Source organism: Ambystoma mexicanum, chromosome 7p, assembly GCF_040938575.1.
Source record: "Ambystoma mexicanum isolate Mex_15411 chromosome 7p, UKY_AmexF1_1, whole genome shotgun sequence".
In the NCBI taxonomy this organism is placed as follows: Eukaryota; Metazoa; Chordata; class Amphibia; order Caudata; family Ambystomatidae; genus Ambystoma; species Ambystoma mexicanum.
The window spans coordinates 163,077,152-163,100,405 of NC_090939.1; the positions used below are offsets into that span (position 1 = coordinate 163,077,152).

The following is a 23,254-nucleotide window of genomic DNA, read 5'->3' on the forward strand; positions in this document are numbered from 1 at the left end:
GTTCCATCTCCACTCACAATTGGTTCCCCTGAAACCACAGTGGTAAAACCTCACATAGGCAAAATCTCACAGTGGCAAAATTCCAAAGTTGAAAAATGTCTCAGTGGCAGAATCTCGCAGTGGTAAAATCACTCAATGGCATGAACTCACAAAGGCAAGGTCTCACAGTGTTAGAATCTCATTGTGGTAGAAGTCTCACAGGGATTGGATCTGACAATGGCATGATCTGACAGTGGGAAAGTCTCAAAGTGGCAAAACCGCACAGTGCAAAATCTAACAGTGGGAAAGTCTCACAGCTGTAAAATGTCAGAATTGTCAAATCTAATAATGGCAAAATCTCACAATGAGAAAATGTTAGTGGCAGAATCTCCACAGTGGCAAGACCTGTCAATGGCAAGACTTGACAGTGGCAAGACCTGACAGTGGTAAAACCTGACAGTGGTAAAACCTCAAGTGGTAAAACCTCACAGTGGCAAAACCTCACACGGGAAAAATTTTACATTGGCAAATTCTCACAGTGCTAAAGACTCCCAGAGGTTAGATCTCACATTGTTAGGACTTCACACTGGTAAAGTCTCACAGTGACCAATTTCTCAATACCAAAACTCTCACAGTGGCAAAATCTTGTAATGGTAAAATCAAGCAGTGGTAAAATCTTCCTGTGGTAAAAAAAACACGATGGCATGCAATCACAATGGCAAAGTCTCAGAATCTCAGTGTGCTAGAAGTTTCACAATGGTAGAATTTCACAGTGGGAGAATCTCACAGTGGCAGAATGCCAAAGTGGCAAGACCTCAAAGCGGTAAAAACTCACAGTGGCAAGCCTCACAGTGGCAAAACCTTACACTGGCAAAATATTGTAGTGCCAAAGTCGCACGGTGGTAAAGTCTCACACTGGCAAGATCTCACATTGGAAAGATCTCACACTGGTAAAGTCTCACAGTGGACATATTTATCAGAAGTAAAACATCTCAGTGGCAGAGAGAGAAAGATTTAAAAACATGGGCATGGTTGCCGGAGGTTCTGGCAAATACTAACCGATCTTAGCAATGAAAAACATTGCCAGGCTCTAAAAACAAACCCCTGAAGAAGCCTATAACAAATTTCTATGATCTTGTTACAATGGGTTCGTGGAATACAGATGGCTTTTCTCATTTAATGAACACTTCAGATGTCAACTTGGGCTCATTTGATCTTCTGTGTCTTCAAGAGACTTGGATCGCAAAGAAACCCTCAATGGATGGCTGTGACATTGCCTTCTCACCGGCAATCCAAGGCCCACTAGGAAGACTTCGAGCAGGATTGCTCACAGCCATTCGTACAGGCAGAAACCTATTTCTGGGAAAAACCTTTATAAATGAGCTGCACATACTGGTCACACTGATCTCCTGGAATCCTTCTCAATCCACCAAGGATTATAGGTTGTCGAAGAACTAGTTGGTGATTAATACCTATTGGAATCCTAAAGAACCAACCACCACCTCCTTTTTGGACAAAATAGAAAATTTGTTGGACGATACTCTACAAAACTTCTCAGTAGACCACATGATCATATGTGGAGAGCTGAACGTGACAATAGTTTCCATAGAGAAATGTCTGAAAACATCAAACAATCCATTTTGCACCGCCGCAAAAAATCTTGGAAAGTCCGATGGGTGTACGATGGCTCATGGAATACTGTGGGACGGAATCATGGTTGCCAGAGATCATCAAAACTTACATTGCCTGCGTCGACCAAAAGAACTCAAGATTCCTATCTGGGAACAAGGCACCCGTTGGGCTACGCTGGACCATATTTGTTTCTCACGTGATCTACCGGCAAGGGCAACTTCTTTTAAGGTCATAGGGAAACTTAACAGCAACCATAACCTCTTAAAGGTAACATGGAACACGAAAAAGTAAATTTCGCACTCAAGCGTCCCCAAATCCAGTCTAACATTGATGTAAACAAAGGGGGAACTCGTCTCTGACTGAAGGCATCTGAAATAATTGTGATTACAAAGCAATATATACACGCAAACGAGAGGGATCTGGAAACAAAGGGATACACCAAAACTGACTATTGCCCACCTCTGGTCCCATATCAGCGACCAATAGTGGTTTTTAAACCACCAAAAAACCTCTACCATGTTAACAATCACATCTTGAAAGCAAAATGAGCGGAAAGGTGCAGATCGATAAGGAAAGCCAAAAATGTGCCAACAAAGTTTAATATTGACAAGGCTAACTCATTGACAAAGAAGTATAAGAACTGGTTAAAATCTTACAAAATCCAACTATATCAAGAAAACACTGAAAAGATGTTAAGAGCTCTCAGTGGAGAGCAATCAAAGGACTTTTGGTCACTAATAACATCTGGTGGAAGGGCCACACAAGATACCTTATTGAGTAATGTCAATGAAAGAGATTGGATCGATCACTTTTGAAACTTGTTTGCTTCGCCACTTCCGATTCTTCAGAAAGTTGGACCAGACACTGACAAATGGGACATTGAACAGGATATATCAACTATTGAGTGGAAAATCAACAAATTAGAAGCCTCCTGAGCTCCAGGTCCGGACGGGCTCTCTAATGCGGAGCTGAAAGCAAATTCAAAAGACTGGGCGACACTAACAGCTGAAATATTCACAACATGTGCCAATTCAAACACCATACCTTGCTTGTGGAGAACAGCAAACGTTGTCCCGATCTACAAGAAAGTTGATAAAGGGGACCCCAATAACTATCGCCCGATCGCCTTCTTGGATTGCATTGGAAAAATATTTGGTTCATTTCTGCTAGACAAATTTGCATCGTGGGCAGTATCCTCAGAAGGATACGACCCATTTCAGGCAGGTTTCACAAAGAACTTGGGTACAACGACAAACATCTTGCTCCTGAGCATTTTAAAGGCTAAAGTTCTGGAAGGCTCTCCTAGTTTATTCTTGGCCTTTATTGATCTCTCCCAAGCTTTTGACAGAGTTAATAGAACAAAACTCTGGTTGAAACTGACTGACTGGAATTGCCCGAAGTCAATCTTGGCGCCCATAAAAGAACTCTACACGGACACCTCAATGAGAGTCCGACTCAGCGGAGCTGGTCTCCTCTCTAAGAACATACAAACATTCAGAGGAGTGAAACAAGGGTGCCCTCTAGCCCCACCTCTGTATCTATATAACGCATATTCTGGGGACTACCAGCATTCAGAAAAGTGGGTCAGAGCTTTTCCACCATTAGTGGGCTATGAAAAAATAAGTGGACAACTCTATGCAGATGATATCATCTTAGTCGATCAAATGGCTATAGGTCTACAAAGAAAGTGGGACAACCTGCAAGAATACCTGCTAGCAAACGATCTAGAAATCAACACCGGTAAAACCAAAGTGCTGATTCTTGAGAAAATAGCAAAGAGAAAAAAATATCATCATGGCACTTAGCGGAAGACAGATTGGAAGTAGTCCCCTTGTTTAGATATCTCAGTGTCACAATTATCAGAAACCCACAGGAAACCCAGATGCAAGAAACTCTCTGGACGAAAACTAAAAGTTTGACCAACCAGATGATGGTGCTAGACAAAAGGTTTGGTTGTTTCTCGCTCAAAGGAACTCTGATCTTCTACAAATCTAAAGTGGTCCCAGTGATCGTCTATGGAGCCGAAGCGATGCCAGCAATCCCACTTGAAATCTGGAAAAAACCCAAAGGCTTCATTTGGAGAACAATGTTGTGCCTGCCGTCATCCACTCCGGTGGCCTCAATCAGGATTGAACTAAGCCTGGTATCTTTAAAAGGCACGGTAGATCTAAATGGCCTAATGTTGTTCCAGAAAATTCAAACTTCAAATTCAAAAATGCATGAGATGATCCGGAAAGAACAAAAAAAGGGATCAAACAAAATGCTAACTCTCTGGTTTCGTAAAAATCTCACTCTGCTTGAGGAAATCGGTAGCTCTGAGGAGGAATTATATAACAATCCAACATAATCGGCAAAGAAATGTAAAGAACTTGACTGGTGTAACACCTTGGAGGAGGCAGCAAGAAATAGGTTAACCAGACCCCAACCAATTAACACCCAAAAACTGAATGAACCAATAAACTATCTGCTGAAGTTCCCCAACAAAAGGATCAGATCAATCTTTCTGAGAGCGGGGCTAAATGTCTTAAAAACCAACGAAATCCTGGCAATCAGAGACAAAGCAAGGGAGAACATGTGTTGTCTCTGTTCTGAGACTAATGTAGCTGAAACTCTAAGTCATCTGATCCTCAAATGCACTGCACTGGCCTGCCATCTAACAGAAAGACTAACGTAAGCCACCTGTTTTCCAAGTTTTGCCAACTGGATGAAGAGTACTGGTGGACGCACTTAATGAATGGGGCCAAGTGGAAACCAGTGTTCGCAGTGGGCAATTTCTTGGAAAGCTTGAACTTGGAAAACGTATAAATAAATAAGGGGAAGATAATGAGAGTCATTTTACTAACTTTTTGAGACACTTACGGAAACACATTGGTTAAAATGCAGTTAAATCAAGAATAAAAAAAAATATATATCTTACAATGGTAACATCTTGCAGTGGTAAAATTGTATGGTGGCAAAAACACACATGGCTAGGCCTGATAGTGTTAAAATATCAGTGTTGTAGAATTTCAAAATGGCAAAATCTCACAGTGGCGAAATATCAAACAAGCAACATCTCTCATTTGAAAAAAACCTGCGGTGGCACCATATCAGAGTGTCAAAACCCCACAATGGCAATATTCCACAGTGCAAGATTCACAGTGGCAAAGTCTCACAGCAGCAACATCACACAGTCACACAATTTCACAATGGCAAAAACCCACAGTGGCAGAACCTCACTGTGGCAAAACCACACGGTGGCAAATGAGTCACAGTGGCAAAATCTCACAGTGGCAAATTCTAACAGTTGTAAAATCTCACAATGGCAAAATCTAACAGTGGCAAAATCTCACAGTGGCAAGACCACACTGTGGCAAGACCACACCGTGGCAAGACCTCACAGTGGCAAAATCTTACAATGGTAAAGTCTCACAATGGTAAAGTCTCACAGTGACATGATCTCACAGTGGAAATATCTCAAATGCCTTATTACATAAAAAAACAGCCAACATCCAAAACATATAAAAGAAAATCTTACTTTTGTACAATGTTTACGACTGAGGCATAATGCACTCCCAAAAAATAATATAAAGAAGATGCCATTAATATAGAACACAAAGGTACACATATAGGCTATAATGAGCATTAATTCAAGAATATAGCTGGAAGAGAAGGCAACAACAATAGGTCATCTTTACTGGAACCCAAAGAGGAAAACTTAAAAGAGAACAACATACCTATGGTGGGAGTTACTACTTATACTACACTCTCTTACACAATTCAAAAACGTATCAAAAGAACTGGCACATTCTGAATATGAGTAACTCCAACTTTCCTACAAAATGAGCACAAGCATTTGTGATCAAACATAAAATAACCAATAAAAGACAAGCACAAGAATCATTACCAAAAATTAGAGCTGGGAGCCTATAAGGAAAAAGAGCACATTTCCTGTGTGGAAAATGTGTAACGTGACATTTTTTATTTTTATTTTTTTTATTAAAAAGAAACAGTGTGCTTAGTTTATATAATAAACTTTTAAACTATCATAAAATGAAACCAAAAGCACATTATCATGCGACAAACAGAAATTAGATATATTGCAAACATAGCTCAGTCATATACTAGAGTTATCCATTAAACTGTCATAGGAGTAGATCCATTACCAAACAAATTCCGCATTCCTATTCGAGTATAAGCCGTAACATAAGTTAAGACTGTCCTCCTTGTCACTCATAAGTCACACCATCCTAAACCTGTCAGGGCCCGTTGGTGGGTTCCTCGACCTCCCAGTTCGCTCTCCAATCTGCTTCTCCCTGCAGCATTTTGTTTTTTAGTTCCACAAATATATGTGTCAGCAAGGTCGTGAGGGCAATTATTAGATTCTCATTCGTAGTCATCATGAGTCTTACCCAAAGGTTATCTGAAAGTACCCGGGAGATCGAGTGGGTAATGTCTCCCAGGAGACGGGTTCTTTTGTCTTGAAATGCTGAGCATTCCAAGACCAAACGAAATAGGGATTCAATCGGAGCTAGGCCACAAGCACGGCAGCCTCACATTTCTCTACAAATCTAAAGTTTTGGCCCCACGACTTCCATCGTCAGGAGAGTATTAAGATGCAATCTTAGATAAAGATCCCTGTGCTTCTTGGAGGTACATTTTTGTATATACGTTTTTAGCTCATTTGACGGGGTACGAAGGTTTTGATTGTTTTTATATAAGTGCAACCTGCCAAGATCCTCATAATCAGACATTCTTTCCCACTGCTTTATTTTGTTTTTTAGGACAAAGGGGCTCTCCTGGTTCTCCAGTTGTATTATAGTTGTAAAGGTCTTGCAATGTTTATAAAATTTGATTTTAATGATCAGAGACAGTTTGTATACGGTTTTACATAGGAGGCCATGACTGTTCTTCACATTCCCTTATTTGGTTAGTAGAGACAGAGATCTTTTAATGTGTTGTGCCCACCCTGCTGTCAAACCCAGTTCTAATCTAATTACAGTGATCCGAGCAGATTTTGGAAGATTCAGCACTGTCTTCGATATTTTGCTTTCTAGGCAATCTAGGAAGGACCGATCCGCAACAGTATTAATTCACATCCATTCAATTTTGTTGCTGTTACCTTAAGTTTGTATAGCTTGATTAGTGGCACTGAAGAGTATGCATAGAGGTTCCTATTTAGTATTTTCATCAGACTAATTGATGCATTAAGATTCCCCCTCCACCCTCCCCTTTTGGGTTTTAAGACATTCCTTTGTAGAGATCGGGAAGCCTAGATCATTTATACTGGTAACTTGCTTTATTGCAGTTTGATTTACTTGCCATGTATTTCTACTGCCTGAGTGTTTGGTTGTAAACGTCATAGCGTAGGATTTCGCTGGGTTGATTTTCAGATGGTTTATCACCAGAACTTGATCTCTCGCCACCTTTAAAGATAGGAATTACAGTTACTGTTCTTCAGGATTCTGGGCAGTCCATACCCCTGGCAATACACTGAAAAAGTCTGAGTAGGATGTCTGAATAGAGAACCGGATTCCCCTCATAAAACTGGTTCAACACCCCGTCCGGACCGCTTGCCCTAGAATTCTTCACTTGTTTAATTGCCATGGTCATGTCTGTAGTGTCAAAATCGGACTTCCATGTCTTGGGATTTGTGGTGTGGTCTAGTGCCTGTGGTGGAATTATGCCCTCAGAATTAAATTTATTGTAATAGTACTCACACCACTCAGCCTCTGATACGCAGCACGATTGTTGGCTTGCCTGTTGGTCATGAGTGCCATTCAGGATCCTCCAGATTGCTCCAGTTTCTTTGCCAACCAACTTCTTGAAAAGAGTTTGATTTTTCACACTATACACTTTGAGTCTGTGGGCCTCATTATAACCCAGGCGGGACGGGGTTAACAGCGCCAGTAAAGATGCCGGCACCGTCAACCCCGTCCCACCTGATTACGAGGTCCCCTCGCGGGACCCGATCTGCACGTCTGGACGTGCAGAGCGGGTCCCGCGAGGTGAGGAGGGAGCAAACAACAGGCCGCTCGTAATCGGCCCGTTGTTTGCTCCCTCGCCCATTCCCATTCAGCCCTATGGGGGCTGAAATGGGAATGGGGAAGGTCTGGGTCCGGGTTCCTCGAAGGAGGAATTACCAGGCCCTCCGAATTGGAAATGGCCCGGTAATTCTTCATTATGGGAACCCGGACCCGGACGCGATTTCGGCGGCATGGCTACCGCTGAGTTCGTAATGAGGCCCTGTGTGTCTTAAGACAAGAGCTGTATTCATTTTTTAGTAGTTCCACTCCTTCAGAAAAATGTTACCCTTTACTCACTTTGGATTTTATTTCTTTCAATTTCAGCCTGACCTCCTTTTTCGCATAAAGTCCTCGGAAAGTGGCCGTGAGACCTGTCCCAAGGAGCCCAGTTTGTAAAGAATATTGGAAATTTGCTAAGTGATAGTCAGATCATTGTGTTGATCGTCAGACAGTTCGGCCCACCAAAGGTCAAGTTTGTGATTGGTTTTGTCGCCCTTACCTATTTTCTAACTCTTTTGCTGGCGATTAACTGATTTTGTTGCGTCATCCCTATTAACTACCCCTGCCGTTACCCCCACTCAATGTGAGGCAGAGACTAGCATGATCGCTCAATGATGCCACCTCAACTTTGAATGCATGTATCATTCCCTGATTAACATTTTTTTAAAATATATGGTCAATTGTGGAGGCAGCACCATGGTTCTGTCATTTTGGTATCTTCACCCCTTTTTCCCCAAAGGGTTGGCTTGAATGAGTGAATCTGCATCTAGATAAAAACTTTGACCACTACCTCCCGCGTGCCCCTCTCTTTCCCCCACTCACTGCGAGACTTAATGTAGTGGATGATTCCTCCTCAAAACCTTCTGCCTCAAACTGGATGAGCACTCACAGTTAAAGTCCCCCCTATTATAATAGGAGTGAGGGGGAACAAAGCACACCATTTCATCAGCAAATTCTCCAATACCTCATGCACCTCCTCAAAGGGGGATGATAACGAAGTAAATCTTAATTATTAGCATTTTAGTGATTGGAGAAGTTAAGCTTTCCATACTCACTGTTGCCAGAAGATCTGCGGTCTTACAAGGCCAGTTCTTAATACAGCAATTTTGGGTAATTTACAGAGCCGTGAGCAGACCGCCCATGGGACGGTCCTACAACCATTTGATGGCATGTTTATGGTTGATCTTCCGGCCATCAATCACAGGGTTCTCCAGCAACCACGTCTCTTGGAAAATGAGGATGCCATAAGATGATAGTTTACTTGCCTGTTCTTCTTGTAGAAAAAATTTGAAACCTTGGGTGTTTTAGCACAATAGCTTCAATCTAAAAGCCAGGTCGGAGGACTGGGTTAGGGAGCAGGGTTCCTGCCAGCCATCTCCACCCTGCGCCTGGATAGGATCGATTAGTGGGCCAACGTCGGTGATAGTCAAAATGACATGTCACCATTAAATTCTGCCGCGGGTTGGTGGAGTGCTTCTGTCCTAAATTGGCATAGTAGCATTCAAAGCCCTGTAACAGGATGTCCTCTTGGTACATGTAGACCAGATCTTCAATCAATTTCGATGAGAAGTTGAGAAGTGCATGGTGCACTTACCTAAGCATGATCGGTCACTCATATGTACAAATTTCAGGTCTTGAGGTGAGAGGTGTGGTATTGAGGACAGCATTGACAGTATTTTTGGCCCATTCAGCTGAGTATATTGTTCCTCCTCAAAGACTGATTCAAATATCAAGGGCTTGGGAAACGGAGCCATAGATTTTGGGTATGCCTGCAGAGACCCACTTGGTGCATATGGCCGAAGATTGTCCACTGCACCTCTTCCACTAGCTTGCAGGCTGGTCGTGTGATTCAGGTTGAAAGCACTAGCTTGAGGACAAGTCACGTGATATGGGTTGGGAACACTCTCCGCCCTTTTTCTCCTCTGACAATTCGGAGTTGGTTTGGTCCCTTGTGTTGGGAGGACCATGTTTGTTAAAGGACTTTCTCTTCTCTTTTTCTTTGCGTTCATCCTCTCCAGTCATCCATAGAGGTCTTGTTGTGCTTGTTTTCGCTCGTATTGCACTTAGTCTTTTGTATGTTCTTATCCATGGTAAGTCCAGTAGGTATGTTTGTGTTTATCTTTGACACACTGGGTTTAGTTCTTTTGGTCTCCAGAGCCCTCAGATTACTAATTGTGTGAAACATATTTCTTAGAAATGTGTGTGAGCCCCTATTTTTCTTCCACTGGGGAACAGATTTAGTGTGAGAGGTCCCTACCCAGCTACCATGTCCTTCACAGAGATTCTTGAGCTCTCCAATGTAGCCCGATGGGAGACAGACTGACAAGAACTAGTGGCAGTGGGAGGTTCTGATATGTTTACTTTGATTGTGCCCTTGTCCAGGCCGCCTGTGCGACAGATGCTGTGTGCAGAAATGTCATCCTCCTTGGATGTGGTCATGTCCAATTTAAGCTTACCCCCCTCCACCTATAGAGTTTGGATTTCCTCCATGATGGTAGTATTTCCCCTGACTTTGTAGATGACGTATCATACAGCCTAATAAAAGATTGTAGATCAATGTTTAGCGCCATTAAAGGAATGTAGGTGGAGTTGCTGTTCTCTGAATCCACTGGGGGATCAGCGGGGGGGTCAAGACAGAGTGGAGTAGCTCTTCTACCTCCTCATAGTGCTCCTCTACATCTGCAATACTACTATCCTACAAACTTAACTTGGTTTGAGTTTCAAACATCCGAGGAGATGTGCTTAATCTCTCGATCTGTTGAGCAGAGTCTATGATTTCTTTCTACAGGCTTATTCTTCGCTACATTGGAGAAATGCCAGTCTGTGCTCTACGTCTCTGAGGACCAGTCCCGAAATCCTGCCTAATGTGATTTCAACCAGGATGGCCGGAGTGAAGTCAGCCCCTGTGACATCATCCCATGGGTTGGTTTCGCTTATTTCAATCAGTGATTTAGTCTTTCATAGGGGAGAGAAGACAGGGATCTTAGATTTATCTGGTATAGAGGGATTTCTTATTAGCGGCGATCCCCTAGGAGTTTCTGCACACACGAGGGAGGAGGTTTGCTTGCTCATATGATTATACCGCTTCTTGGTGCCTTGGAGACAAAGGAGAGCATTTTGGAGTCTAGCTCGGGAGTCTCCGATGCTTTGCCGCTGAGCTCCGGCCTGGGGCACTCGGCTCTAAGTCTAAACCTTGTCTCCTTCTCTAGTGGCTTCCTTATTCATTTGGCCATGTAGGCTGCCACTCTAGGTGACGGGGTACATTCAGTGGATCACAGATGACGGATTGAGTCCGGTTCAAACATATCAGAAATATCGTCTTCTGGGATACCTTCCACTATACTGGCTTGGGTGGTACCTGCTGCTTTGGGATGATCTGGTACCTTATCCATGATTTGAGACTCGTCATCCTCTTCTTCATGATCAAGCTCTTCTGATGACGAAGCAGCATTCCCTATATTTTCTTCCCCTGGGGTAGAGGGGGAGGCTGGGCATAGCTGATCTGGCCATAAAGGCGTCTTTTAGTCTGAGGAACGCATCAGCTGCCTCCAGGGGCTTCTCTCCAGTCACCTTAATTGAACCCGGGGTGGGTGGGGTAGAAGAGTGTTTCCTCTTCCGGGCTACCTTACACCCCCTATTAGAGTCATCCAGAGGCTTAGTGGAGGTCCCCTCATCAGGATCTTGTAAACCAGAATTACTGCCCAAAATATTCTCGAGAGCTGACAATCTCTCCTGAATGGGTTGTACTCCCTGAGCTACTGCTCTGGCAAGGGAGTCCCCTAGGACTTTTTTGAAACTGAGGTATAGATCCCTCTCTTCCTCCTGCAGCTCTTCCTCCTGCTCCTCGTATTCCTCCCAGTATTATTGGCTTCTGTCTGACACCATTCTGTGGTATTCACTCAGGAATGGATGGAAACTCTCCTGACCTCTCAGCTCAGCAGCCGTTTGAAAGGGTCAGTATGTAGCACTTCTATTTGCTACTCAGTCTATCTTAATCCCTCTTCTTTTTAACTTTTTTGAAACATTTTTATGATGCCTCTGGTTGGGAGCGTGAACCTTACGAGGAGAAACCCCAGGTGTTCGTGAGCTGCGTGGCCGTTAATATGTGAGGAAAACCGAAATGGCCTCTGTGCGTGCGGATGCGCATGCGTACGCTTGCGCAGAGCCTGCAATGAATGACGCCGCAGCTGTGTTCGACTGTCGGCTCGCTTCCGGATGATCGCGTATGACGGCTGATGGATGCTGGAGGGGAAACCAGCCCAAACGCTAGAGATGACGCACGTGGGCCGTTTCCCCTCCGTGTATCACGTTAAGTATATGGACTCTGTTCGTGTGGATCTGCGCACGAGAATGCGAGTGTAAAATGACTGGGAGTTTGGAATTACACACGCGCTTTCCTCAGAACGCTGCGCTTGAATAATAAACGGTCGCTTGAAATATTATACCATATACCGCTTAACATGGCTAGAAGTGTCTATTACACGTGCGGCCCACTGAGAATGCTGAGTATGCTAAATGTAGTCTAACGTTTGCCTGACTGGAATGGAAGCAAAATGTCACTTATCTGGGCCCAGCAGCAAAAAAGAAGAGGAAGGCACCTGTATCCAAGAGGAGTTTATACCAGTTGGGGGCACTATCATTGGAGGGCGAGACTGAGGTAGGGACTACAGATAGCAGAGAGCCTCATGGGAGTTGTACTGTAGCCCCAGTTTGAGACTGTTTACTCTCACATGTTCTTTAAAAAAGTTCATTTAAAAAAAAAAAAAGAAAAGTCTATGAAATGAAAAATGGTAATTTGAATTGCTGTGTTTGGCAGTAATAAAGAAGAAAAGCATAATGCTCGCCTCTGGACTTGTCATAGAATTAGAATATACTGTTTCAAAGCCTCCATGACGTCCATGCATGCCATATCTGTAGGTGTAGCAAGTGAGTCCATATCTTTTGATAAGTTTGATGAGTCGGGTCATGTAGATGTTGAAGAGTAGTGGCAAGAAGGATGTACCTTGTGGTAGAATCCCCCAGGTTGGTGTGTGTTGTGCTGAGCTGAAGGCTGTAGCCAGGTTATGTCCATTATTTCTGTTGGGAAGCACTTTATCCATAGCAAAGTCGTGTTCCTGATCCCTATTTCTTGAAGTCTTTTGTTGAGGGTTTAGTGTTGGACTGTGTTGAAGGATGCTGAAAGCTTTAGTAGAATTATTTCTGAGGTGATGTTGGAGTTGGAGTTACTTTTTAGGTCATCCCAGATGAATAGTAGTGCTGATTAAATTCCTCTCATGGGTCTGAAACAGACTTGTGCCTGTTCTAGTGTCAGGATGCTTTCCACATATTTCAGGATTTGCTTGTATAAGTAGGTTTCTAGGAGTTTCGCCAAGAAAAGGATGTTTGAAATAGGCCGGCAGTTGGCTAAGTCTTCAGTGTTTCCCAAGGGTATTTGAGGAGTGGATTAATGTGTACCGCTTTGAAACTTTGTGGTATGGCTCATTTTGTCAGCGAATGGTTAATGAGGTTCCGAAAGTATTCTGCAGGTGTCTCTTGGGTGATGTCTGATGGGAAAGGGTATACTGGCAATCCAGCTTTGTTTTCGTGCTTCACTAGGTTAGGACATTTTTCTTTTAAAATGTGTGTGAATTTGTTAAGTCTTGTGGTTGTTTCTGGAGTTGGCTGGTTGGTTGAGTTGTTGCTTGTGTTTTTGGGCATCCACAAAAACCTTTTCTATACAAAAATAGAAAAGTATTCATTTTATTTTCATCAAATTGCATATACCATAGTAAAAATGTATACATACAACTATAACTAGATACTACAATTTATTCAAATCAATGGTAACAATTACCAAAGATTAGATCAAACATTACAAATATCAAAAAACAAATTGGTGTCTTGGGATAGTTAGGTGATGTGGTACAACCATTTCTAACAAATCTGCTTTTTAGAATACAGTGAGTCTCTTATTTAAGTTCTCTAAAGAAAAGGATTTTGTGTATGATATAATGCTGTAGGTTATTCAGCCATGGGAGAGTACTACTGTTAGCAGGTGTGCTGGTGAGGTAGGGGTAACCAGTCGCCTTGTTGCGATATAGCTTTTAGGTTCCATCCCCACTCGCAATTGGTTCCCCTGAAACAAAACATTGGGAAGTACCCACTTTGAACACAAGGTCATGAGCGGTACTTTCTTTTCTTGGTTGATTGTCCTCGTTGTTTGACATCACAGCCAGTAATATTTATGTAGCATTTTGTTGGGACTGTCCAAACTAGCTGTTTGTATTTTGTTGGATAGAGGATAATATCAATGACACAGGGATCACAGGGCTTAAGGTGTCTCTGGACTAAACATATCACAGGGGAGTAGTGTGGGAGGATGCAATGTAAGGGGGTGCCATATCACAGGGGTGCATTAGTGCAGTGGTGCAGTACCACAGGGATACAATACCTCACGAGTATATCTCAGGGGAAAGAATAGTGTAGGGGCAAAGTATTGCAGGGGCAAAATATTTCAGGGTCACAGTATCACAGGGACACAACATTTACTGGACGTGATTATATCTGGGATAGTGTTGCTGTGCACAAAATCAGTGGACATAGTCTCAGCGACGCGATATGGCAGTGGCACAGTAACAACAGCAGGCAAGTCTCACTGGAGTATAGTATCCTCAAGGCAGGGCTGCTCCTGTGATCAACTATGGTGTGGCGTGCCCGACTAAAAGTGACAGACTATATCATTGGTGGTGGATTATAGTGGGAGAGTATTGAATACGAATATTATCAGCAAAGCATCACAGTGGCAAACTCTGGCGATGGCAAAAACCTCACAGTGGTAAAATTCCAAAGTGGAAAAAGGTCTCCGTAGCAGAATCACGAGGTGGTAAAATCGCTCAATGGCATGAACTCACAAAAGCATGGTCTGACAGTGTTAAAATATCACTGTGGTAGAAGTCTTGGTTGATTGTCCTCGCTGTTTGACATCACAGCCAGTAATATTTAAGTAGGATTGGGGGACTGTACAAACTAGCATTTTGTATTTTGTTGGTTAGAGGATAATATCAATGCCACAGTGTTAAAATCTCACTGTTGTAGAAGTCTCACAGGGGTTGTTTCTGACAATGATATGACCGCAAGTGGTAAAACCTCACAGTGGCAAACTCTTACAATGGTAAATTCTCACAGTGCTAAAGACTCATAGTGGTAAAATCTCACAGTGTTAGGATTTCACACTGGTAAAGTCTCACAGTGAACACATTTCTCAATACCAAAACTCTCACAGTGGCAAAATCTTGCAATGGTAAAATCAAACAGTGGTAAAATCTTCCTGTGGTAAAAACACACAATGGCATGCAGAATCTCAGTGTGCTAGAAGTTTCACAATGGTAGAATCTCACAGTGGGAGAATCTCACAGTGGCAGAATGCCACAGTGGCAAGACCTCACAGCAGTAAAAACTCACAGTGGCAAAGCCTAATAGTGGCAAAACCTTACACTGGCAACATTTTACAGTCTCACAGTGGCAAGATCTCAAATTGGAAAGATCTCACACTGGTGAAGTCTCACAGTGGACATATTTCTCAGTAGCAAAACATCTCAGTGGCAATATCTTGCAATGATAAAGTTTTGCAGTGGTAACATTGTATGGTGGCAAAAACACACACTGGCATGAATTCACAATGGCTAGGCCTGGTCGTGTTAAAATATCAGTGTTGTAGAATTTCAAAATGGCAAAATCTCACAGTGGTGAAATCTTAGACTGGCAACATCTCAAAGTTGCAGAATCTCATTTTGCTAACATTTCTCATTTGAAAAAAACCCCACAGTGGCACCATATCACAGTGTCAAAAACCCCACAATGGCAATATTCCACAGTGCAAGAGTCACAATGGCAAAGTCTCACAGCAGCAACATCACACAGACACAAAACTTTAGAATTGCAAAAACCCACAGTGGCAGAACCTCACTGTGGCAAACCCCCGAATTGGCAAATGTGTCACAGTGGCAAAATCTCACAGTGGCAAATTCTAACTGTTGTAAAATCACACAATGGCAAAATCTTACAATGGTAAAGTCTCACAGTGGTAAAGTCTCACAGTGACATGATCTCACAGTGGAAATATCTCAAATGCCTTATTACATAAAAAAACAGCCACCATCCAAAACATATAAAAGAAAATCTTACTTTTGTACAATGTTTACGACTGAGGCATAATGCACTCCCAAAAATTAATATAAAGAAGATGCCATTAATATAGAGCACAAAGGTACACATATAGGCTATAATGAGCATTAATTCAAGAATATAGCTGGAAGAGAAGGCAACAACAATAGGTCATCTTTACTGGAACCCAAAGAGGGAAACTTAAAAGAGAACAACATACCTATGGTGGGAGTTACTACTTATACTACACTCTCTTACACAATTCAAAAACGTATCAAAAGAACTGGCACATTCTGAACACGAGTAACTCCAATTTTCCGACAAAATGAGCACAAGCCTTCGTGATTTAGTAATCAAACATAAAATGACCAATAAAAGACAAGCACAAGAATCATCACCAAGAATTAGATCTGGGAGCCTAGAAAGAATAAGAGCACATTTCCTGTGCGGAAAATGTGTAACGTGCAATTTCTTTTTTATTATTATTTAAAAAGAAACAGTGTGTTTAGTTTATACAATAAGCTTATACACTACAATAAAATGAAAACAAATGCACATTATCCTGCGACAAACAGAAATTAGATATATTGCAAACATAGCTCAATCATATACTAGAGTTATCCATGAAACTGTCATAGGAATGGATCCATTACCACACAAATTCCGCATTCCTATTCGAGGATAAGCCGTAACATAAATTAAGACTGTCCTCCTTGTCACTCATAAGTCACACCATCCTAAACCTGTCAGGGCCCGTGGGTGGGTTCCTCGACCTCCCAGTTCGCTCTGACAATCTGCATCTCCATGCAGGATTTTGTTTTTTAGTTCCAGAAATATATGTGTCAGCAAGGTCGTGAGGGCAATTATTAGACTCTCATTCGTAGTCATCATGAGTCTTACCCAAAGGTTATCTGAAAGTACCCGGGAGATCGAGTGGGTAATGTCTCCCAGGAGACGGGTTCTTTTGTCTTGAAATGCTGAGCATTCCAAGACCAAATGAAACAGGGATTCAATCGGATCTAGGCCACATGCACGGCAGCCTCACATTTCTCTACAAATCTGACGTTTTGGCCCCACGACTTCCATCATCAGGAGAGAATTCAGATGATATCTTAGATAAAGATCCCTGTGCTTCGGGAGGTGCATTTTTTTATGTGAGGTTTTAGCTCATATGACGGGGTACGAAGGTCTTGATTGTTTTTATATAACTGCAACCTGCCAAGATCCTCATAATCAGACATTCTTTCCGACTGCTTTATTTTGTTTTTTATGACAAAGGGGCTGTCTTTGTTCTCCAGTTGTATCATAATTATAAAGGTCTTGCAATTTTTATAAAATGTTGCCAGAAATTATTTATGACCAGAGACAGTTTGCATACTTTATTTTACATAGAAGGCCAGTGACTGTTCTTCACATTCCCTTATTTGGTTAGTATGGACAATGTGTCGTGCCCACTATGATGTCAAACCCAGTTCTAATCTAATTACACTCATCCGAGTAGATTTTGGAAGATTCAGCACTGTCTTCCATATTTTGCTTTCTAGGTGATCTAGGAAGGACCGATCCACAAAGAGTATTAATTCACATCCATTCAATATTGCTGTTATTATCTTAAGTTTGTATAGCTTGATTAGAGTATGCACAGAGGTTCCCATTTAGTATTTTCATCAGACTAATAGATGCATTAAGTTTCCCCCTCCATCCTCCCCTTTTGGGTTTTAAGACGTTACTTTGTAGAGATCGGGAAGCCTAGATAATTTATACTGGTAACTTGCTTTATTGCTGTTTGATTTACTTGTCATGTATATCTACTGCCTGAGTGTTTGGTTGTAAACGTCACAGCGTAGGATTTCGCTGGGTTGATTTTCAGATGGTTTATCACCAGAAAGGCGTGGACACCATCAAGGACCCTCTAAAGGCCTGTCGGGGTGTAATCCATTAGTATCAGATCATCAACGTAAGCAATGATATTCACCTGTAGGTCTTACCATCTAGGGACATACCCATCCCATACCAGGCTTTCCTTCCATAGGTCAGCTAAGTACAGATAGAAGATAGTTGGGGCCACTACACATCCCTGTCTCACCACTCTATCCACTTACACAGGTCCTTCAGCACCAGTTTTGCAAATATTTTAGCAGCCAAATCTATCAGAGCAATTGGTCTGCAGTTTGCTGAACTTGATCTCTCGCCGCCTTTAAAGATAGGAATTACAGTTGCTGTTCTTCAGTATTCTGTGCAGTCCATACCCTTGGAAATACACTGAAAAAGTCTGAGTGGGATGTCTGAATAGAGAACCGGATTCCCCCTAGAAAATTGATTAGTCACCCTGTCCGGAACCCATGCCCAAGAATTCTTAAGTTGTTTAATTGCCATGCTGATGTATGTAGTGTCAAAATCGGACTTCCATTTCTCGGGATTTGTGGTGTGGTCTAGCGCCCGTGGTGCAATTATGCCCTGAGAATTATAATGTATAGTACTCACACCACTCGGCCTCTGATACACAGCATGATTGTTCGCTTGCCTGTTTGTCATGAGTGCCATTCAGGATCCTCCAGATTGCTTGAGTGTCTTTGTCAACCAACTTCTTGAAAAGAGTTTGATTTTTCGCACTATACAATTTGAGTCTGTGTTTCTTAAGCCAAGAACTCACCAGTCCCAAGGAGCCCAGTTTGGATAGAATATTGGAAAATTGCAAAGGGATAGTCAGATCATTGCGTTTATCTTCAGACAGTTCCGCCCACCAAAGGTCAAGTTTGTGATTGGCTTTGTTGGCCTTCACTATTTTCCGAACTCTTTTGCTGGAGATTAACTGATTTGTTGGCCCATCCCTATTAACTACCCCCATTATTCCCCCACTCAATGTGAGGCAGAGCCTAGCGTGATCGCTCAATGACGCCGCCTCAACTTTGAATTCATGTATCATTCTCTGATTAACATTTTTTAAAAATATGTAGTCAATTGTGGAGGCAGCACCATGGTTCTATCATTTTGGTATCTTAACCCGTTTTTCCCCAAAGGGTTGACTTGAATGAGTGAATCTCCAACTAGATAAAAACTGTGACCACTCCCTTCTGCATGCCCCTCTCTTTCTCCCACTCACTGCGAGACTTAATGTAGTGGACGATTCCTTCTCAAAACCTTCACCCTCCAATGTGACCGAGCACAGTTAAAGTCCCCCCTATTATAATAGGAGTGAGGGGGAACAAAGCACACCATTTCATCAGCAAATTCTCCAATTCCTCAAGCACCTCCTCAAAGGGGGATGATAACGAATTAAAGTAAATCTTAATTATTAGCATCTTAGTGATTGGAGAAGTTAAGCTTTCCGTAATCACTGTTGCCAGAAGATCCACGGTTTTACATGGCCAGTTCCAGAACTGTGAGCAGACCGCCCATGGGACGGTCCCACAACCCTTTTATGGCATGTTTATTGTTGATCTTCCTGCCATCAATCACAGGGTTCTCCAGCAACCACGTATCTTGAAAAATAAGGATGTCATAAAATGATAGCTTACTTCCTTGTTCTTCTTGTAGAAAATAGTTGAAACCTTGTGTATTCTAGCACAATTGGTTCAATCTAGAAGCCAGGTCGGAGGGCTGGGATAGGGAGCAGGGTTCCTGCCAGCCATCTCCACCCTGCGTCTGGATAGGATCCATTAATGGGCCAACGTCGGTCATAGTCAAAATGATACGTCACCGTTAAATTCTGCTGCGGGTGGTTGGAGTGCTTCTGTCCCAAATCGGCGTAGTGGCATTCAAAGCCAATTTGAATGCTCTTTTGTTATGTGTAGACCAGATCTTCAATCAATTTTGATGAGAAGTCCATGGTGCACTTACCTAAGCATAATCGGTCACTCATATGTGCACATTTCAGGTCTTGAGAGGAGAGGCGTGGTATTGAAGACAGCATTGAAAATATTTCACGCCCGTTCAGTGGATTATTTTGTTCCTCTTCAAAGACTGATTCAAATGTCAAGGGCTTGGGAAATGGAGCCATAGATTTTGGGTATGCCTGCGGAGACCCCCTTGGTGCATATGGCTGACGATTGTCCACTGCACCTCTTCCACTAGCTTGCGGGCTGGTCGTGCAATTCAGGTTGGAAGCACTAGCTTGCGGACGCATCACGTGATTAGGGTTGGAAACACTCTTTTCCTTTTTCTTCTCTGACAATTCGGAGTTGATTTGGTCCCTTGTGTTGCGAGAACCATGTTTGTGAAAGGACTTTGCACTTTGGCTTTTGTATGTTCTTATCCATGGTAAGTCCAGTAGGTATGTTTGTGTTTACCTTTGGCACACTGGGTTTAGTTCTTTTGGTCTCCAGAGCCCTCAGATTACTATTTGCGTGAAACATGTTTCTTAGAAATTTGTGTGAGCCCCATTTTTTCTTCTGCTGGGGCATAGATTTAGTGTGAAAGGTCCCTCCCCCCGCTACCATGTCCTTAACAGAGATCCTTGAGCTCTCTACTGTAGCCCGATCGGAGACAGACTGACAAGAACTACTGGTAGTGGGAGGTTCTGATGTGTTTACTTTGAGTGTGCCCTTGTCCAGGCCGTCTGTGCGACCGATGCTGTGTGCAGAAGTTTCATCCTCCTTGGCTGTGGCCATGTCCAATTTAAGCTTTCCACCCTCGTCCAATAGAGTTTGGATTTCCTCCATGACAGGAGTATTTCCCCTGATTTCGTAGATGACGTGTCAAACAGCCAAATAAAAGATTGTAGAACAATGTTTAGCTCCATCAAAGGAATGGAGGTGGAGTTGCTGTTCTCTGATTCCACCAGGGGATCATCCGGGGGTCAAGACATAGTGGAGCAGCTCCTCTACCTCCTCATAGTCCTCCCCTATGTCTGCAATACTACTATCCTACAAACTTAACTGGGTTTGAGTTTCAAACACCCGAGGAGATGCGCTTAGTCTCTCCATATGTTGAGCGGAGTCTCTGATTTCTTTCTCCCGGTGTATTCCTCCCTACATTAGAGAAAAGCTCAGTCTGTGCTCCAAGTCTCTGAGGACCAGTCCCCAAATCCTGGCTACTGTGATTTCAACCAGGATGGGCGGAGTGAAGTCAGCCCCTGTGACATCATCCCATGCATTAGTTTGGCTTATTTCAATCAGTGATTTAATCTTTCATAGGGGAAAGAAGACAGGGATCTTAGATTTATCCGATATAGAGGGCTATCTCATTAGCGGAGATCCCCTAGGAGTTTCTGCACACACGAGGGAGGAGATTTGCTTGCTCATATGATTATACCACTTCTTGGTGCCTTTCATTGTTTTCAGGACAGTAGATATTGGCTGAAGTGGGATCACCTTAGTCAAAGGATAGGGGGTGGAGTCGCCGACAGGTACTATGTCCCAAGTACAGGGGGATCAGCCTTAGTACTCACAGTCAGAGACTTTTCATCCACCTTTTATTTTCTTTATGGATTGCACTGCTGTCCTCGACCTCATCCATTTCCCTGAAACCGCAGACTGCAGACTAGTCCACACTTTGCAGTCACGCTTTGCTGGAAACATAGTGTTTTGAAGCTGCAGCAGGAAGCAAGAGGAGCCAAAGCACAGCACAGGCAGCGAGGACACTGCTCCACACTTTGCAGTCACACTTCGCGGGGTCCGCGATTCGAGGGAAAAACAGATTACACCTTACATTAATGTGTAATCAAAACAAAAGAAATAGAACTGGGCCTGAATAAACCCTGGCAACTCAAGCACTTTACTAATTGTGATTCCAAAATGGTCATATATTGGATCACATGTTCCTGCGGAATAAAATACATGGGTAAAACAGAGAGAGCAATTAAAGCATGCATGATTGAACAAAATCATACATTATCACACTTATACTGCCAGCATCTATGGTGGAACATTTCCGAGACGCAGAACATAAATGTACTGATTTTAATTGTGTGATTCTGCAACAAGTAAAGGGCAATGTCATGCAAAGAAATAGAATGACATTATCTAAACTGGAACAGACGCTGAAATTCAGACTCAAAGGTGATTGCAATGGGATGAATGATAAGATTGAATGGGGGTCAGTGCTGCAGTAAGCTTTTAGCCATTGTGATCATGTAAGAAATAGCTTTAAGCAGCAGCTAAGTAGAGGAAGGAGATGAACTAAGGGGAAACGTTTCCTAATTGTAGTATGTTATTTTTGTTTTGTTTTTACCAATGCAGGTAAATAACCTGAAAGTAAAGACACAGAACAGGAGTGGATGGTTCTATTCTCAAATTCTACAGGCTGTACCACAAGTCAGGCACAAGGCCTCCCCGAGGATTACAAAATATCTCAGAATAATAGGGATTTTATTAATGAACATAAGTCAAAAATACAATTTGGTAAAATAATGTAGAGCTTAGAGACGAACAACGTATACATTATAGCTAATTTATGTCTCTCTCCTGCCAGACTGATTGAAACTGAAGGATGTAAAGATATTTCTTACAATACACGAGAGGGAATCAAACTCCAATGGGTAGGTGTTAGTTTGATTTTAACCTGCAATTTATTGATGTACAATAATATATTTTCATGCGGTTAAGGTTTTTTTCAGTTATTAATTTGAAAATATGTATATATTTTTTGTATATTGTTATACAGCATCTGTTGAAACTCTATATAAGAAAGGAATACAACTATTCTATGACATTATCCCCTGAAGAAGAAGAAGGCATAATAAAGCGAGAAGGACTGAAACATGTATGGGAACATCATAGCAGCGAGTTGCTCTGTTAAGAAGAATCACATAAGGGACAATATAACAGTGAGTAAGGCTGTTTTGAACTTTTCTACTAAAAAAGGACATTATAGCAATGTATGGAATTGTTTTTTGTATAGATGTAACCACAAGAGTATACACAGATACCCCGTAGGCATTAGGATGCACTTAGGCATTGAGTGCGTTTATTGTAGAGTATGTGTACACATTTGTACTATTAGGTTGTAAAAAAACAGTTGAGAGTAGATTAAGGGGGCAATTTATGGATTACTTGCGCGAAAAAAAATAGGACTTGTGCGCCATTCTGTTCGCAAATCCCAGTTTAACAAATGGGGATTTGCGGGCAGAATGGCGCACAAATCCTGTTTTTTTCGGCGCAAATAATCCATGAATTACCCCCTAAATGTTTAGATGAATGCATGTACTAGTCGGACAATTGTTCAGTATGGAATTTAATTATAATAAATTTGTATTTTTGTGCTTTCTAAAGCATTCTTACATTGATATGTGGTAAAGTGTCACAGTGGTCCTAATGTTTTTAGGGACTCAATGAATCCTTAGTAGCGATGAAGTCTTGTTCCCCCTTGTTTGTTTAACTAGTATTATTAAAAGACCCCACAATGTCAGAAATCCCACCATGGAAAAATGTCACATTGGCAACATCTCACAATGGCAACATTTCTCAGTGGCATCTCTTGCCGTATTGTCTGTGACTATATGGGTCTGGGGGTTGCTGAGCAGTGCTGGGTGCCAGGCAAGTAGGCAAACAGCCTTT

The 23,254-nt window shown here is 42.3% G+C and overlaps 1 long non-coding RNA gene across 1 annotated transcript in view; it reads left to right on the forward strand.

The window, feature by feature from the left end:
* Positions 1–23,254, forward strand: part of LOC138526524 (uncharacterized) — an 87,988-nt gene that overhangs the window by 23,708 nt on the left and 41,026 nt on the right. The window contains exons 3-4 of the long non-coding RNA XR_011283606.1: positions 22,170–22,236; positions 22,362–22,524. This is a non-coding gene — a long non-coding RNA (uncharacterized lncRNA). The remainder of the gene's footprint in view (positions 1–22,169; positions 22,237–22,361; positions 22,525–23,254) is intronic.